This window comes from Gorilla gorilla, chromosome 2 (genome assembly GCF_029281585.2).
Source record: "Gorilla gorilla gorilla isolate KB3781 chromosome 2, NHGRI_mGorGor1-v2.1_pri, whole genome shotgun sequence".
Lineage (NCBI taxonomy): Eukaryota > Metazoa > Chordata > Mammalia > Primates > Hominidae > Gorilla > Gorilla gorilla.
The window spans coordinates 166,530,431-166,547,767 of NC_086017.1; positions in this window are offsets into that span (position 1 = coordinate 166,530,431).

The following is a 17,337-nucleotide window of genomic DNA, read 5'->3' on the forward strand; positions in this document are numbered from 1 at the left end:
TTATACCCAGAAGAAAGAAAAATCCTAATCTCTGAAGACACAGGAACACAGAGAAGAATCTGAACAAATGGGTTTTGCTAAGTTTTCCCCCAATTTATCATCCTTAGATGGCACGTTTTTATCCAACCATACTTCTCTACTACTGTCTACTTCTCCAACAACCTAGCATTAAAAATAACCTGTTTATTAGGGCCTTTATTTCTTAATGCTCCTGTGCCATGTAAAGCTCATATCAAATTAGTGTGTATCCTTTTCTCTTGTTCATCTGTCTTTTGTTATAGGGTCTTCAGCCATGAAGCAAGCAATTGGCAAAGAAAAGAAATCTTTTTTCCCCTTCTTCTAGCTTCCGGTCATTTCCGGTAATCCCTGGCATTCCTTGGCTTGTAGACCCATCACTCCAATCTGCCTCTGTCTTCATGTGCTATTCTCCTTCATGTGTCTTTATGTCACCACATAGCCTTCTTACAAGGACACCAGCCATTGGGTTTAAAGCCTACTCTAATCGAGTATGACTTCATGTTAACTAATTATATTTGCAATGACCTTATTTCCAAATAAGGTCACATTCTGACGTTCCAGTTGGACATGAGTTTGGGGGAACACCATCCTGTTCAGTACTCAGTGCAACACCCAAGCTGTGTAGACAGGTTTGGAGCCTGGCTGCATCAGTGCTGAGCAGTGAGACTCATGGACAAGTTACGTAACCTGCCTAAGCACTATGTTTTCATCTTAAAAAATAAATAATAATAGAAAAATAATAATAATAGTAACAATATTTGCCTTGTAGCACTGTTGTGAGAATTAAATGAGGTAATGCTTGCAATGAGCTTAGTGTCAGACACGTAGTAAGTGCTCAATAAGTATTAGTTATTATTATTGTTATTGTTACTGCAATTCAAAAACAAGGATTCTTACCCTATGTTTCACACCAGAGCCTGAAATAGAAAGCTCCCTAGTAGTATATCCAAATTTTGATTAAATGATGAAGAGGGAAAAATGCATCTCCTGAAAAACAGCCTTCTGTTTCTGTACCTTTTCTCCTCCAGGAAAGGACACTAGAGCCCCTGTGTCTTCATTTTTTTTCTATCATGTATACCTTAATTTTACTGGGTCTATTTTCCAAAAAGGATTTCCAATGGTAATGTCCTTGTGTTCTCTCCCTGCCTCCTCTGGTCCTGAACATGCCATAGGAAAGGTCTTTACCTAGAAGATCTGAGGAACAAAGTTCAGCAGTGTTTCAGTAAGTGGGTGACCAGGGAAGGACAAAGTGCAGCTGGCTGTCCAACCTGATGCAGAACCAGCTCAGGACAGACAAGCCAAGTCTTGCCCAGGGACATGGAAGGGGAGGAATGGGCTGGGGCTTGAGCAGGACAGGAGAGGTTGTGACAAAACAATCACCCTTAGGGGCTGAAACCAGAAGTGGATCTGGTGGACAAAAGTAATGCTTCAGAGGAAGGAGCCCTCCAAGGCCCTCAGGAAGAATGGAGGTTAGGGACAGCCTGAGAATCAGCCAGCTGGAAGGAGCATGGCTTTCAGAAAGAAATGGGTACTAAAGAAGCCATAAGTGATAAGTAGAAGTCTCTTTCCAGAGCCCCCAGGATCAGTGGAGACCCAGACTCTGAGACTCTCCATGCAGATGCCCCGTGGACACCTCTACTTTCATACCTTTAAAGCAGACCCATCAGCCCTACCCTCAGAGATCTGCTCGGGTTCTGCTTCCCTTTCTCAGAGCAGTTCCCACCAAGTCCCCAGGCTCACCAGCCAGAAGCCAGGGGTCATCTAGGACCCATCCCTTGTCCTCATGTCCCATGTCCTGTGGGTTTGACAACTTCTGAGTTGGTTGAATCCATCACCTCTGCCTCTGCCTCCTCCCCATTGCCTGCAGAATACAGTCTTGGGCATAGAACACAAGGCTTCCATACTGTGAGCCCTGTCTACCTTTCCAAATCCATGTTCCTGTTTCTCCACAGCCCCATCAAACTCCCTCTGTGGTGAACATAAGTGATTGCTGAGTGAATATATGAAAGAATAAATGCATCGTTACAAACAGGAAGAAGTTTGACATTTCCTAAGGGGTAAGATATATGTTTACAAATATTTTGCTGTCAAATTCTACCTTTTAATAAAAGACTGTGGGGTTTTCTTACTAGATGGACAGTTCATTGTGAATTTAAAGTGGTCCTATCCACTGTGAGAGTACAGATTGCATCTTTTTCAGCCGTCACATAATAATATTTTCCATATTATTTATTGAATGGCAAGATCTAAACTCTCAGGAGGCAGGGACTTCAAGTTTTCCTCCAAGGCTGCGTCTTTGGCTTGGGTCCTGATAATCATCTTATATGTGGTAGAAGCAGAAATGACTAATATGGATTAATACTCCCTGCTCCTACAGGAAGGTGCCCAAGGCAGGCAACTCTGACCTAGTGGCAGGAGCTAGGAGAAGGAACTGAGGGCCAGAACACAAACAACACATGAAGGAAGGAGACAGGCAGGGAGCAGGTGGGGAGCTAAGAGAGCTAAAGTTGATGCATGGATAGATAGAGTCTGTGGCAAAAGCCCAAGAAGCAAATATCAGATGGGATAAGTCAGGTAAGATATTAAGACATCAGAGGCTAGGTGTGGTGGCTCATGCCTGTAATACCAGAACTTTGGGAGGCTGAGGTAGTCAGATTGCTTAAGCCCAGGAGTTCGAGACCAGCCTGGGCAACACAGCAAAACACCATCTCTACAAAAAATACAAAAAAATAGCCAGGTGTGGTGACACATGCCTGTAGACCCAGCTACTCAAGAGGCTGCGGTTGGAAGATTGCTTGAGCCCAAGAGGTCAAGGCTGCAGTGAGCCATGATTGCACCACTGCATTCCAGCCTGGGTGACAGGGCGAGACCCTGTCTTCTGGGGAGTGGGGAAGGGCAGAAGACCTCAGAAAGAAGTTAAGGTGCTGGACTCCACAAGGCGGAGGTAGACAGTTCCCACGAGTGCTCTGTATGGGTCTTGTTAGGGACTGGATTGTGCCTTCCCACCCCAAATTCATATGTTGAAACCCTAGCCCCAGTGTGATGATGATGCAGGATGTCTCCTTGACCCTTTTGTGGAACTTCTGACAGGGGTGTCCTGTTTACTCAGCCCACCATGCTCAACCCTTCACCAGAGGGAGCATGTGAGCAAATGAGTACAGGAACTGGCTAGCTGCTTTAGTGCTGGCAGGAGCGAACTTTGTGCAGGCCCTACTGCAGCATCCAGGTGGGGATGCCTGTGATCCCAAAGCACCAGAGCGCATGTTGCAACGCTCTCTTTGCCCCGCCATTCACAGACAGCAATGTGTTATCAGCTCAGTGGGCCCTTTGCCTTGTCATGTGGGGCAGCTGCTCTCCACCAGCAAGAGCAAATGGCCAGTGTGACAGCCTTTTTGGGTACCCACACGTGGTGGGTAGTGAACGCTTGTCTGATGCCCAAAAAGAATACGGTCATGTGGATGAATTGAAGGATGGTGGATGAGAAGAATTTTAATGAGTGATGAAAGCAGGTCTCAGTGGAGAGGGGAGCTGGAAAGAAGCAGGAAGAGCAGGTCGCTCTCCCCTGAAGTTGAGTTGCCTCCCTGCCTTTCTCCTCCAAAGTCAAGTTGCCTCTCCCCAACATCCAGCCACTTCTCCTCTCTACCAGCCAAGTCTGGGGTATTTACAGGCACAGGATGGAGGGTGGGGCAGGTCACAGGTAGTTTTGGAAAAGGCAGCATTTGTTTGGTAAAAAGACATTATTCAGAAAGAAACAACCAGGGCAGAGTGGGTACACAGGAATAGAAGTTCTCACTTTGGGTCATGGGTTTCAGGCTACTTTTGGTTTGAAGGTGGGGTTTCCACTTAGGACAGGGTCTTTAGGCAGGTAATTTTGGTGACCAGGTCATAAAGATGGAGGACTAATCTGACAGGACTGGTATTTTATAAGAAGAGGAGGAAATGCCAGAGATCACTCTCTCTCTCTCTATCCCAGGTGCACAAAGAAAAGGCTATGTGAGGATACAGTGAGAAGGTGGCTGTAATGTTGTGATATAATAAGAAATATATATTTGGCTTTTGTCCCCGGTTTTTAGAACAGAGGTTTTAAAATCCTTGGAACTTCCTAAGTGATTAGGCTAAGAGGAATATCTTTTGTTATTCATAATAAGCTTCTTTTAACCATACCTGAGTTTTTGCTAAGGAGGTGACCCTGGGAGAATGAGAGCTGGTTGTCAGGGGAACCAACCACACAATTATGGGGTTAGAACATTCAGCTATACCCCCTAATCTCCAGGAAAGAAAGAGGGGCTAGGTAGGGATCAAGTTAATCACCAGTGGCCAATACAGTCATGTGTCACAAAACAACATTTTGGTCAATATCAGTCCACAAGATTATAATACCATATATTTACTGTACCTTTTCTATGTTTAGATCTACAAATAGTCATTCTGTTATAGCTGCCTACAGTACAAACATCCTATATAGGTTTGTAGCCTAGAAGCAATAGGCAATACCGTATAGCCTAGGTGTGCAGTAGGCTATACCACCTAGATTTGCCTAAGTACACTCTATAATGTTTGCTCAAAGACAGAATTGTCTGATATTTCTCAAAATGTATCCACAATGCCTGACTGTAATTTAATCAATTATGCCTACTTAACGAAGCCTCCTCAAAAACCCTAAACAATGGAGATTGCAGAGCTTCTGGGTCAATGAATATATCCATGTGCTGAGAGGGTGATGCACCCCAACTCAAAGGGACAGAAATGCCTATGCTCAGGACCCTTGCAGATCTCAGAGAACTCTTCACTTGGTTGGTAAGCTGTATGTTTTGTAATATCGTTTATAGTAAACCAGTGAACATAAGTGTTTTTCTGAATTTTGTGAGCTCTTCTAGCAAATTATCAAGCCCAAGAGGAGGGCCAAGGGAGGGCCTGATTTGTAGCCAAATTGGACAGAAGTGTGGGTTACCTGGAGACCCACTACTTGTGATTGGAATCTGAAGTGAGGAGCAGGCTTGTGGGACTGAGTCCTTAACCTATGGGATCTGCTCCTGGCAGAGCAGAATCAACTCCTGGTATTAATGTCAGAACTGAGTTAAATTTTAGGAAACCTAGTTGGACTAGAGAATTGCTGGAGTGGAAAGCCGTACATTTTGTGTCAAAAGAAGTGTTGTGTGAGTAGAGAAAGCTTTTTTTTTTCCTTTTATAAGCTTTCTGAAATTTAATTGAGTTAAATTGTAGGACAACCAGAAAATTGAGGAATTGCTTAGTGTGAAAAACCCACACGTTTGGTGTCAAAAGAAATATTGTCTACGTAGATAAACAAATTTTTCCTTTTATCAGCCATTTGCAAGTCAACAGACAGCCCTCACCAGAAACCAAATTTGCTGGCACCTTGATCTTGGACCTGTAGTCTCCAGAACTGTGAGAAAATAGATTTCTCTCAGTAGATCTATAGATTTAAGCCACCCAGTCCCTGCCATTTGTAATGGCAGCCCAAGCAGAGTAATATAGGTCTCTTTTGAAGGACCATGTTCTGCCCCCTCTGGTAAGTAGCACTCTTACCCTCCTGCAGAAGATGCACAGTGTGGTGCCTGCAGAAGACAGCCCCTGATACACACACACACACACACACACACACACACACACGTGATAAACCAAGCAAACTGAGACGATGTATCCTGGAATTATGCTTATGTGAGCCAACAATAAGGCCGATCTCTGTGGAAGAATTATTTAGGGACCTCAAAAAGCAGAGCATTAATGCAGTGACTTGTGTAGTTCAAGAACTCAGAAACATCAAGATGGTTATATTGTCCCAAACGACTGATTTCTGAGTGTCAGTCTAGGTTCTTACTTGTTGTTCACTAACTTTCTGCCTGATCTATACTATGCTGCTTCTACTTCAAGACAGTCTGAGCTCCATGAACATAGGGCTTCTTGGTTCCATTTATGCTTCACTTTAAGGATTTGGAAAATTAGGACCACAGTGAAACCAGACATCTCTGGATCTCTGGCATGTCTGATAAATGCATAAACTCCTTCCATCTTCTTTCTTTTTACAACAAATGGTCTTTAACAGAATTATTGATTATACTCCATAAAGATCCAACAGGAAAATCATTTCCTCCAATCAATCTTTTTTTTTTCTCCCCATTACCTGAAAAGCATTTATTTATATTTCTGCTAAAAGTTAATGAAGCCTGTCTTAGTCCCTTCAGGCTGCCATAACAAAACGCCATAAACTCGGTGGCTCATAAACAGCAGAAATTTATTTCTCACAGTTCCAGAGGATGAGAAGTCCAAGATCAAGGCCCTGGCAGACTGAGTGTCTGGTGAAGGTCTTCCTCCTCATAGATGGCATCTTGCTGTGTCCTCACATGGTGAAAGAGTGAAGAGATCCCTCTGGCCTCTTTTATAATGGCACTGTCCCATTCTTTAGAGCTCTGCCCTCATGACCCAATCACTTTCTAGTACCATCACCTTGGGGTTAAAATTTTAACACATGAATCTGAGGAGAACATAAATACTCAGTTTGTTGTAAAGCCAGATACCAAAACATTTTTGAAAACTGTTTTATCAGTAAATTTACAAGCTAATGTCTGCCCAACAAACATCCCAATGATGTGCACATATGAAGTGATCCTGCAGTTAAACTCCATGCATGGAGAAGACTGGATACAATTTTCCCTCTCCCTGAGAGTAGTGACAGTGCTTTGATTTTTTGCCACTACTAAAAGCAATTATGTTTTCTGTTTAAATCCATTGAGATCCATCCTTCAATGATCCTGTATTGTTGCAGAAATTTTGCATCACTAATACAGAGTGTTTTCGACAATTGGCTTTTGTGTTCCAGGTAGACACTTGTAAAGAAAACCAAAAATATTTTACCTAAAAATACACTTCTTTGAAATATTTTGAGAGGCTATTCAGAGGGCCTGCAGACAGGAATAGCCCTGAAAAGCTGCCTTTTGTGGAGAAGATTTGCATCCGTAGAGAAAAATCTACATTAATTATATAGAAAACTTGGCTTTCTCTGAATCCCTCCCCCTTATCTGGATCTAGGAAAAATTAATCACAGACCACTGTCTATTCTTTCTGAGAGGTGGGTTTCCATCCACTTAATAATACCACCTTTGCCCCATGCCTTTCTTCCTCTCTACCTCCCATAACCTGTCTTGCCATTCTCCAAATGCCTGTTCTTACTATAACCTCAAAATGGTATAAAAATGTCAGCCATCTGGCTCTTTCTTTGAGTTTTCATATTTTGTACAACTCTTGCACATATTAATAAATTTCACATGCCTTTTCTCCTATTCATTTGCCTTTTGTCAGCTGATTTTCAGCAAACCTTCAGAGGGTGAAGGAGAAATTTTCCCTTGGATCCTACAGTTTTGGTGACCATGGCAGGACAACCAGATTAGGAGAAAATCGTTTATACAGACAAGTCTCAGGTGTAGTGACTCCGGTGTATGTTTTGGTATGAATATTCATATTGTTTGAATATTCATATTGTTTGATCCTTTCCTCCCAGAAATAGTCTTTTTTTTTCCTTTGTCTCTGTCTTTCTGTGTCATTTGTCATAAAGTACCTCTTGTCCGATATTATGTCCTTGAGACCTTAACTTGTGAGTGAATGGGACTGCTCTCTTTTGGTGTCCACCATCTAGTCGTGTAACTTTTGATTCACAGCCAGTGGCCAATGTGAAAGTAAAACAGGAAAAGTTCCTTTATCCCCCTAGCATGGTGTACAATGGGGGTGTGGCTCAGTTCTTTGGTGCCCTGCTGCTCAAACCTCTAGCAGGAGTATGCAGACTTGCCAGTCGTGGGGATCTGACCCCATGGCAGCAGCTGGGGGTGAATGTTTACCGCTGAAGTCCCAGTGGGCATGTGTTACAGGGTGCTCTTTCAGTTTAGCCATCCTTAGGTGGCTTGTGTTTATCAGCTCAATTAAACCCCTGCCTTATCGCAAGGACAGAATGCTTTCCATATCCTGGGGTTTCCTGCCTTGGCATACTGGAAGAATTGGATCGCACGTGGGCTTGGAGGATGAATGCAAGACTTTATTGAGTGGAAATAGCAGTCAGTAAATGGGGGAGCTAGAAGGGAGACGGAGTAGGAAGATGGTTTTGCCCTGGAGTCAAGCTGCTCAGTGGCTGGGCTCTCCTACTGCCCTGTCCAAACTCTGCAGCACTGGTGGATGGCCTGTCAGCTGGATGGCATCTGTTGGTGTGTTCTTTCACCAGTGCATTCCTCTCAATATCCAGCCACTTGTGTCTTCTTCCACTGGTGTGTTCCTCTTGACGTCCACCTGCTTGTGTGCATGTCTGTTAGGGTCTTGCGGGTTTTATAGGCACAGGATGGGGACATGGTGGGCCAGGATGGTCTTGGGAAATGCAACTTTTGGGCACGAAAACAGAAATGCCTGTCCTTCTCTAGGCCGATGGTCATAGGCTGGAGGTGAAGCCCTGGCCAGGGACCCACCCTTCTCTACCCAGTACTTCCCTGCCCGCACCCCCCATATCAAAAGGACTGGGAATCCCTAGACACATAAGATATTAAGCAGCACACTCTTTGTTCAGAATGTGCCAAGCTCTCAGGGAAGTTTGTATTAATAAGAATTCCCATCCATAGGCTGGGTGTGGTGGCTCACGCCTGTAATCTGAGCACTTTGGGAGGCTGAGGTGGGTGGATCACCTGAGGTCAGGAGTTCAAGACCAGCCTGGCCAACATGGCAAAACCCTGTCTCTATGAAAAATACAAAAATTAGACAGGTGTGGTGGCATGCACCTGTAATCCCAGCTACTTGGGAGGCTGAGGCAGGAGAATCGCTTGAACCCAGGAGGCAGAGGTTGCAGTGAGCTGAGATTGCACCACTGCACTCCAGCCTGGGTGACAGAGGGAGACTCTGTCTCAGAAAAGAAAGAAGAATTCCCACCCATGAGGGGCTTTTGTTGTCTCAATCCTTGTTGCCTGATTAGGCCTGGGAAAGTCCAATCCCGGGGAGGGTATACCCAGTGTCACAAATTAACAAGCCTGTGACTGACAAGCCCCCACAAATTTGTGGGATACTAGAGGCACCATAGGCACAGACATCATCCTTAACCATCTGTGGAAGGAGAGTCTTTTGTTATCTAACTTATTTCTGGGAGTAAATTTTTGAGGGTTTCATATGATGCTGCATCTTCTGCACCCATTTTTAAAACGCCACTTATGTCCATGGTGTTCAAACTTTGAAAAGGTACCTCTGGGACCTTCCATAAAAAATGTCTATTGGCTTGAGTCGCTTATGAAATAAACAAAAGGACTATATTTAAAAGAAAACTTTTTAGAGAGCTCTTATCTTAAATAGCCATCTTATTGGTATCTATGAAAAAATACAAAAGAAATATAGCCTTTAAAATTCTATTGGCAAGAATCCAAAATGGCAGAAATCAGATTTAAAACAAAGTTAAAACCCTGTGTATACACACACTGTCTGCTTTGGATTCCCTGTGGGATATGCAAAAAGGGCAATCCAGCCTGTATTCTAGTGGCGAGGATTCCATGCTTTCACATCCACTGCCCAGGTTTGATTCCCAGACCAAGAACCGGTCCCTTAGAGATGTAAGTCCTTTAACCCAGGAGGTAAAAAGAAACATTTATAAGTAAGGAGAGCAAAGATCACCTAGTGACCATCAAGCAGGCCATTAAGAGACAAAAAAAAAAATTCCTTATTTGAGGAATTTAGAAGTAATTAGACTTCCCTATTATCTAAAGTCAGCACCTGGTTCCAGGACTCTTTTCAACTTAAAATTTACAGGAAACTAGAATGTCTATACACCTCCAGAATGCATGCATGCCGAACTGCCAAACTCATTGTGCAACCCTTACCGACATCAAGGCACCAAGATGTCTACAAATGTAATCGTTTATCATGCAAATTACCCTTCAGCTTCCGCTTTAAGGTCTCTAAACACCTCTAAAGAAAAAGCCACCATGCTGTGCTCAGTCCTCTCTTGCTGAGGCCCCCCACTGCACTCTTCTGCAGCGTTCCTTCTTTCTAAAAAATATTTGTGTTTTCAAACCCATACCGTTGTCAGTAAATTCTTACCAACCCACAAGTCAACCACTTTCCAATGCCAGGGCTCTGACACCTCGCCCAGCAATAAGAATTAGTTTGGATTACTTATTTTGAATTTATATTTGTGTGACTCTTGACTTTCTGATGTACTCATTTCTTATTGATTCTTTTCCCTTTCCCTTCCATGGATGGCTATTGTTTTCCTGTTTGTCTCTAAGTCTCTTTTTTTTCATCTAGTAGCTGCGTGGGTAATTCTGGGTCTTGTGAGGACTGCTTTTTTACACGTTTTTGGAGATGCCTCATGCATCCTTGGTTAAAGTTTTCATTCTCAGTCACTGGGAAATTACCTTTGGTTTAAAAGAAAAGAGAAAAAGTTCAAAAGCCAGGAATATTGGCATTGTTCTGGCTAAAAACTGATAATGAGAGATTCAAAAGATTTTTTGAATTCTATGAGCAAAAGTCAGCTTAAGCAAAGCTGATACTCAGATTATACATATTTTTAGACGTTTCTGTTCTCCTTTGGATCCCATTTCTCCCATGGGGATTTTTTTGATCCAACTGAAACCTCTTTTTAATTGTACGTGCATTCCCTCTGCTTGTTTCCTTTTTTGGCAAGATTTTTGCTTAAAAAGATGTAAAATTTAATTGGCCTTTTTTTGAGAGTTTGAGATCTCCCCACACTGGCTCCTCTAGGACTCATTCTTCCACTTGCTCCTACCCCTGTTTTTGCTATGATCTTCCATTCATTTCCCCTTAATCATTGATATGTGCCCCTTCAAGCCCCTACTTTCTTCATCTGGTGGTCAATGGATGAAAAATTACTAACAGGAAATATGAGAGTCTTGGTTGTCACATAAAAGAATCTGAAAGAAACTTCTAGTAACTCTCATACCTCTTTGAAAAAGAGAGCTAAGGTATCACTGGCCCCTTTTTAGGTCCTCTGTCTTCTTCACAGAACCCAAAGAGTCATGAGTGGGTCTGGCCCTGTTTGTTAATGGGCTCTGGCGTGAACAATAATCCAGTTAAGAAATGGCAACTAAGTTTAAAGGCCACCTATCAAATTAAATATCCAAAGTACAACCTTCTGGCCTTCAGCTGGCTATTTTAAAACTCTTGGTGAAAGAAATGTTTATTTATAAAGAGAATCTCAATTTGTAAGGGTCTCTCTCTCTCCCTCTCTCTGCAACTAAACCACTAGAAACTTTTACAATGGGAAAGGCATTGACTTAAAAGTTTACATAACAAATCTTACCTTTGTCTAAAGTAGTTTTTCTGGCTGTCTTGCCTTAACTGAGCCTTACCTATGTCATTCTCTGTCTTGGCAAATAATGTTTAGATCTAAGTTCTGTATCTTTGAGATATAAATTTTCCACCTTATTTCACCTAAGAGTCAGTACAGATTTAGGATTGCCTAGCTAACAATTGCTTAGGGCAATGAAACAGGTAATCAGAAGGTTGATGGTATGAATGGGGGAAAGAAACTATTTGGAAACTGGCTAATGAAAGATATAAGATCTGCTTCTGTCTATGTGTCCATATGTCCGTCTATGTATCTTATGTGTATGTAATATTTCTATGTGATCTGAGATATTATCTGGTAAATAAAGCTAGTTTTAAAATTTTTGGTAAAATAAAATAGTGTATTCAGAATTGTCAGTATTAAATATAATTCAGACATTTTTGCCTGAGTCTATTGGTCAGATAGGTTTATGCTGTTTGTGTCACATGTTTTAAGGTCATAAAACTGCTACTTCTATAATGTTTTTGGTACTTGCTTGATTTGTCTGTAAGCTAAAGCTGTGAGGGCTGGCTGGTGGGCCCCTCTGAAGTGTCGCACACATCTTGCTGTGAGCATATATCTTTGGGTTTGAGCCTTTGGATTCTAGAGTCTGGATAGGTGACTATGGTGAAACTTGAGGACATATGTGTGTTCAGAGAACCTAGGCCACCAGCTGTCACCTTCACAGCTCTGTCCACTGTCCTGGGTTCTACACTTGGAGTTTGAATCCAGGATTCAGATGAGCCCTGCCCTTCATAGCCATCCTGGGTGCATGTGGGTACTCAGGACCCAGAACAGCTAGGGAGGACATTAGGAATGGTACCTGTGTCATCATTTTGAAATTCTTTTTAGTAATTTAAAATCTTAAAACCATGTTTTGTTAAATTAAGTAATAGAATCATAAAATGTCTGAGTCATTTCTAAGTTAAAATACTTAACCATGAAGTATTGAACATAACTTTAAGTTATATACTTTGAGATCTTATTTTTATGTTGTATAGAAAAGCTAAATATTTTTCCTGGGTGATGTTGGTAGAAAATAGGGAAAAAAAGAAAAGCTAAATGTATTTTGTATCAGTTAATAAACAAAATATTGAGGAAACATATCTATCTAAAAATTATGAAATGGCATTTATCTACAAACATATAAAATGGTTCAAAATTACTTATGTGTTAGGTTTTCACTAGAAATTAGACTTACTAAAAGTTAAAAATCGAATTAGTATATGTAATTAAAACTATTAATATAAGAGAAATAATTTATATACAACATGTACAGAAAAGCAAGATATGCTTTTGGTAGAAGAAGTTATAAAGGCATGAGGATGTATGTTTGATGAGAAAAAAATAATTTTGTCTAGTTTAGAGGTTATTTAAAGGCTATTTCTATGGTATCATACTCTTATAGAAAATGAAGGGAGAAGTCACATAGATAAAACTAGATACATACACAAAGTTGGAGGAAAATAATTTCAAAATCTTATGTGGTTAAACTGACTAAAATTAAACACATTTATTGTAAGGGTTTTTTGAGTCTTAAGATAAAAATTACCCTAATGCAAAACTAGAATTTGGCTTTCTCTTTTGAACTAGATTTTTATATAGTATTAATAAGAATAGAAGAATTTGGCTCACCTTTTGAATAAACTGCAAAAAAGAAAAAAATAGACAAAGTAGAGAGAGAAACAGATTCTGTGTGTTTCATGCTATTTTTATCAGGTCTTTTGATTATTTAGAAAACTGAGCATCCTCTTTATCAATCTGTAAAAGCTATTGCTTTGTTAAATTTTTTAATTATTACTCTGGTTAAATAAACTACTATTATTTCCACAGTGACATGTGATCCTATTTTTATGAGATATTTTAAACCTTTTATATATTTGACAGGCTTCAAAAATCAAAATTTAAATTCTAAATTAAGTTTTTTTTTTAACTCAAACTAACTGTGGGATGTTATAGAGGGCCCTGGAGGCATTCAAAAGAGAGATAATAAACAGGCTTATTTGATATGTTAAATCATACCGGAAGCATTATCAAATAAGAAATGTTTCACCTTCTTTGAGTTATATTTGTATAAATGTATTGTTTATATGTGTTCCAAAATTGTATGAGATTCCTAGAAATCTGGTACGTTAAATTATTGTAGGTCACAGAAAACAACCAAATTTATTTCTTAATTGAATATTTAACTATGGCCATTTTAACTTTTGAGATCCACAGTAAATTGCTGTATTCTGATACATTTATTCTAAAAGCTTTTTGCAAATCCTAAAATTTTGTGTTTTCAAGGAGGTTCAGGAAAAAGACTACAATGAGTACTCTTAAATACAGGTTTCTGACAACTTTGAGATCATACCATTGAACAGAGTAAAAATTTCAAAAACTCTAATTAAAAAAACCTAGATTCATAAAATTACTAACCTAACATCAAGCAGAAAAGAATTAATTACATGTGACTAAACTAATGAAGAACTGAAATAATTGTTTTTAATTTTTTTTGTTGAAACGTTGCTGATTCTTTTTTGTTTTCCAGAGTCAAGAAAACTTATTTTTTTCTTTTAAGCTATTTATAGCTTGCATAAATTAGGTAAAGTATACTTTTGTGAGCAAAATTGAAACATTTAGCTTTCTCTATCTGATCCCCCCAGAATTCAAAAACTATTTGTGAATATTCTCATTTTACACAATATGATTATCTTCATAAGTTCAGTAAGAATCTGTTTCTTTTGTAACAGGAAACACAGTTGGACACACTGATTATTTTAACCAATGCTTTGACCTAAATGTTCTATTTTCAGTTGTGACCAGATGGCTTAGAGGAATAGATTTCACTTTTTAAAGCCAATAGACTTTTAAAAAGACTGGCCTAGTACCTTCTCTTTAAAGTTCCCTTATAAGATTCCTGATTTTGCAGTAAGTAAAGAATAACACTTTTTGACAGGCTCAGGAAGTTCAAGATATTTGGGGCCCTCAAGAAGAAAGGAATTCTCTCAATTCATGCAGGAATTGCCCAGACACAGTATTTAGCTTGGCTCCTAAGCCTCAAGAAAAATTTTTAAAGTCTAATCTGAAGTTCCTTATGAGAAAGTTTCAGCAAAGCCAACTTAAAAAGAGCCTACATGGCCAATCGCTATTGTTCCTGCACTTTATGCAAATAATCACGCCAAGTATAAGAGTAAAACTTATTTTGTAAATAAATTGGTCTTCTTTTCATTTATCCTTGGTAGAATGGGGGACTGGAGAGAGAAAAATTATGTTTCAAAAAAACTGATAGTATACTTGTTATTAAATTCCAGCTCATTGAGTTTTTTTGTTTGTTTGTTTTCTTTTTGAGATAGGGTCTTGCTCTGTCATCCAGGCTGGGCTCAAGGGATCTTCCCACTTCAGCCTCTCGAGTAGCTGGGACAACAGGCACATGCTGCAATGCCTGGCTGACTTTGATTATTTTCTGTACAAATGCAGTCTCACTATATTGTCCAGACTGGGCTTGAACACCTGGGCTCAAGCGATTCTCCTGCCTCAGCTTCCCAAAGTGTTGGGATTTACAGGTGTGAGCCACCATGCCCAGCTTCATTGGGTTTTTGAGGTTTCATTACTGACCTCCAATCTGTACTAAGTCCTAAATTTTTAGTCCTCTCCAATATCTGACGGTGACTCTCCAGACTAACATTTTTAATTTTTCTCCTGCCCTCTGACTTAAAGTTATTAGAAATCACAATTATGCTCTTCTTAAGCCCTACAAACTGAAGCTAGACAACTTGGTATAAATTTTGAGAGAAATCATCACAGTAACTTATATACAAACAGTCTTTATGCCTGTTGATGTATAGACTACTAAAAAAGTTCATGGGAATACCTGATTTAAACTACAATACAGGAAAATCTGTCAGATGGCCACTGCCTGCCCACTCCAATTGAAGATGCTTCAAAGACTCTAGGAAATCTAGTTTATAGACTATGCCAGACATTTTTTGTTTTCCTTTTGTTTCCATAGAAATGCCTCTTATTAAAGGTCTGTTTGCCTGCATTATATACAGAGGCCTAGCTTTGACAGCACATCTGGAAAACCACCTCCTGAAACAGGACACAGCTGTAAAGGAACTAATCTATTCTCAGGACTAAGAGACCGATTCAAGAAGATACAGGCTGCTTGTTCCAATCCATGTTTTTTTCCTTCTCCTTTACCAATCTTTATCTCACAACCTTTAACCCAAATCTCTCCATAATTACCAGTCCTACTTTTGATATGTGAATATTTCACCCCAAAATATACTTCTTTGACATATTTCAAGAAGGCTATTCAGAAGGCTTGCAGACAGGAATAGCCCTGAAAAGTTGCCTTTTGTGGAGGAGATTTGCATTTGTAGAGAAAAATCTGTATTACTGAAATAAATAGCCAGGCTTTCTCTGAGGTGCTCCCTCTTCTCCAGGTCTAGGAAAAATTAACTCGACCACACGCTACTATCTATTCTTTCTGAGAGCTGCTCCCTATGAGGTTTCATCTACATAATAAGACCAACTTTGTTAGCATGACTTTGCTCTCTCTCCCTCCCATAGCCTGTCTTGTCATACTTCAAGCCTCTATTCTTTCTGTAACCTCAAGATGATATAAAAGCATCAACCACCTGGCCCTTTCCTTGAGTTTGCATATTTCGTATGGCTAATGTGCACACATGTTCATGTTAATACATTTTGTACATCTTTTCTTCTATTAATCTGCCTTTGGTCAGTTAATTTTCAGCAAACCTTCAGAGAGTGAAGGGAATGTTTTCCATTGGCCCCTACACTTGCACCAAAATGATTAGCCTACCATTTCACAAACTTTAAAAGATGCCACTTGGTGCCTGTACTTAACGTGGAAGTCTGTCGCTCTAAAACACAGTTTGGGATACATTTACCATAGAATTAAACCACTAAATTTGGGTGGTGGGGGGAGTGTCAAGATAATTTCTATAGGCTAAGGGATTAGAATACGGGATCTGTGGGCCCCAGTGTATAGATGCCAGTGTGAGGATCGGAAGCCTTAGAATTTGGCAGTAGCCCAGGCACTGACTGACCTTGCTACATGACCTTGGACAAGTCTCCGTTTCTTTAACTACAGAGTTTTTGAATAATTATTTAACATAATCAAATAATTGTTGAGTCTCAGTTTACTATTTATAGCAAATTAGTTAAAATTATGCTGGAAAAATAAAAACAATATTTTCTGGACATTTATCTTTGGGATTAAAAAAACACATACTAAAAAAATTTATCTTTTTATCCAGTCATAGAAAGTTGAGAAAATTGGACATATCTGTTCATTTAAACTAAACTATATTACATAAGCCTGTGTGCTAGCAGTATGTGGGATTCTGGAGTGCACACTCTCCTCAAACCACCAGGGATCATTATTTGAGCTGTTTGGCAAAGACTAGAACAAGCTGGCTCTAATGCAGAATGTCAAGTGGCAATTTTCTTGGTGTCCCAAAATTGTGCCAAAGGCCCAAAGCCAAGGACCAAGGCACTAAGGAGTCTTTCTTAGTACAGAGAGCTAACAACATCTGTCTGCAGCTGGAGCCAAGGGGGGACCTTAAACTGACTGAATCAATCTGGCATCTGACGACATGCCACTCTGGACTCAAGATAACACAGGAGGAGGGAAGGGAGTCTGTAAATTGCAGGGAGTGCAGCCTCCATGGTGAGACACTAGGCCTTCCCTGTGAGAGACAGCAAGTGCTTACTGTCCCCAAAGTCAAATGAAGTGGGGCGGGGCACACACTGATCAGTAGTTTGTGGAACTAGTACAACAAACTTTCAATATATGAGAAAACTCATAGTCCTTTTGATAAGCAGAGTAGATAGAAATGCAACTTTATGGACAAAAGACATGCTAATTGTAGACTATACAGGCATTCCCGGTGGGTGTGGAGAAAAGGTGAAGGACATACCAACCCTTGCAGGGGTGGGCCAAACAGGACATAGTCATTTCTAGCCCACTTTCTTACTTATAAAAT